The 2522-nt window shown below is 42.9% G+C and overlaps 1 non-coding gene across 1 annotated transcript; it reads right to left on the reverse strand.

The window, feature by feature from the left end:
- Positions 1-974: 974 nt before the first annotated feature.
- Positions 975-1047, reverse strand: trnar-ccu (transfer RNA arginine (anticodon CCU)). The gene has a single exon. It is a non-coding gene; the product is annotated as a tRNA-Arg (tRNA).
- Between the last annotated feature and the right edge of the window lie 1475 nt (positions 1048-2522).

The raw sequence follows: 2522 nt of genomic DNA on the forward strand, positions 1-2522 counted from the left end.
TAATAATAAAAACCCTTGATTTATAACTTAACATCTCTGTCTCTATTGATCTGAGTATGTTATAAAGAATAGCCAGTTAATTGAAGCATTATAGCACAGGCCTTTGTCAGATGGTATATTACGCTGTTTCTTTCTGCTTCGAATAGTTCTCTCTTTTTTCACCATACCTGTGTTTGCATCACTGTAAGTGGTAAATCTGCCATTGTTTATTACATATGTGCCTGAGAGCTACGAGGCTAAGGGCTCACGTGTTAGCTTCTTTGTGAACATGCATTAGTTCGAGGTCACGTTTGCTTTACTGGTTTATTGTGTTTGTATTGTGTGTGTGTCAATGAGTTTATGCTGGCTGTTTTCCAGAGCCATTTTGAGCCTGAAAGCAGGAGATAACAGCGCTGCTCGGAAAGGGAGGGGGAGTCGGAGAAGAAACTGAGAGAGAAACTGAAACGGGAGTTTAGAGACTAACTGGGGATGGAATAAGAGGATGATGAAGAGCAAGAATAAGAAAGAGGAGAGGAGGGTGGAGAATATAAATACGCCAGTAAATACCCCATTGCTGAATTTAAAAACGGATGTTGCTAACAAGTGTCTGAATGAGACAACCAAACATCATCACGCCCAACGTTAGCCTCCTTAGCGGTGGTGACGTGAAGTCATGTGACCGTGCTGTAGTTCCTTTATAGCCCAACATTAGCCACCTTTAGCTTAGCGGTGGTGACGTGAAGTCATGTGACCGTTGTAGTTCCTTTATAGCAACATTAGCTTCCTTTAGCTTAGCGGTGGTGACGTGAAGTCATGTGACCGTTGTAGTTCCTTTATAGCAACATTAGCTTCCTTTAGCTTAGCGGTGGTGACGTGAAGTCATGTGACCGTGCTGTAGTTCCTTTATACACAAACACTAACAGAGCATCACCTTTCTCAAAGGACTAAGAGTAGTCCACTCTCCAAAGCTATGATGCTGCCAGTCAACAACATTTTACCCCAGATGGGACTCGAACCCACAATCCCTGGCTTAGGAGGCCAGTGCCTTATCCATTGGGCCACTGGGGCTACATGAACCTCTCTTTTCTGTTCTATTGTGTTCAGCTCTCTGTCCGTATGACTCTGCTCTTCAATTGTTCATTTTCTGCAGACGCTAACTTCCAGGTTGGCCTATAAAAATACATCATGAGGTCATGTGACCGTGCTGTATTTCCTTTATAGCCTAACATTCACTTTTTACTTCAGAAATCATAAAGTGGTTTTAATGTGTGGAGATTATCTTGTTGAACTAAACATGGAAGTACCATAAATGGATTTTTTCTGAGTGAACTTCCGGGTTATTTTTCAAAATAACATCCTCCCTTCACCACGGTATAGCAGTTGAATGGAGGACCCTTTAGAGAGGGAGGAGGAGGAGGGGGAGGAAGAGGAAGAGGAGATGAAGGGAGTGTTGATGGTGAGTCATGCCCAGAGAGGATGAGTGCTGCTGGGGAAACAGATCCCTGACGGTCATCATGGAGCTTCAATATGTATCATCAGAGAGAGAGAGAGAGAGAGAGAGAGAGAGAGAGAGAGAGAGAGACGGATAGAGGTCAAAGTTAAACTAGGACACAACTTCTCTGCTATTCTCAGCTTGTTTCCTCTCCTCTACTTTCCTCATGTCTCCTCATCAATTCCTTTCCCTGTTTCCTTTCTTCTTCTGTTCTCGTTTCCTCTCATCTCATTTTCTTTGTTCTCCCCTCCTCTTGTTTTCTTTTCTTTCCTCTCCTTTCCTTTTTTCACTTACCCAGTGTTACATCTCCTGCTTCCTTTCCTCATATATCTGCATTGTTTCTTCTCTTTATTTCATTTCTTCTTGTCTCCTAGTTTCCTATCATATTGTTTCCTTTCCTCTTGTGTCCTTGTTACCACTTATCTCATTTCCTTTTCTCTCTTCTCCTCTTGTTGCCTTTCCTTGGGTCTCATTTAATTTCCTCTTTTCTCTTTGTTTACTCTCCTCTCATTTCCTTTCCTCTTCCCTAATTTGCTTTCCTCTCCTTACCTCTTGAGTCCTTTCTTATCCTTTCCTCTCTTATCCTCTTCTCTCCTGTCGTTGACTTTTTCTCGTGTTTCCTATAGTTTCTCCCTCTCTTCATGATTTATTCCCTTTCCTCTCAATCCTTCCCTTTCGTGACCTCCTTTCCTTTTCTCTTTTTTGTTTCCTTTTCCTCTCGTTTCCTCTCCTCTCCTCTCACCTCTTGCCCTTTTTAATGTGTAGTGGATTTACTGCAGCATTGCTAAGCGCCACACACACACACACACACACACACACACACACACACACACACACACACACACACACACACACACAACAACACACATACACACACACACACACACACACACACACACACACACACACACACACACACACACACACACACACACACACACACACACACACACACCTTGTTCTGCTTTATTAGCAACCCGAGGCTAACTAGCTTTTTAATCTCTCTGTGTCTTTCCATATCTCCCCCACACACACATAAAACCAATCAACC

The sequence above is a fragment of the Notothenia coriiceps genome, unplaced genomic scaffold (genome assembly GCF_000735185.1).
Source record: "Notothenia coriiceps isolate Sejong01 unplaced genomic scaffold, NC01 NC01_scaffold00030346, whole genome shotgun sequence".
NCBI classification, from domain to species: domain Eukaryota; kingdom Metazoa; phylum Chordata; class Actinopteri; order Perciformes; family Nototheniidae; genus Notothenia; species Notothenia coriiceps.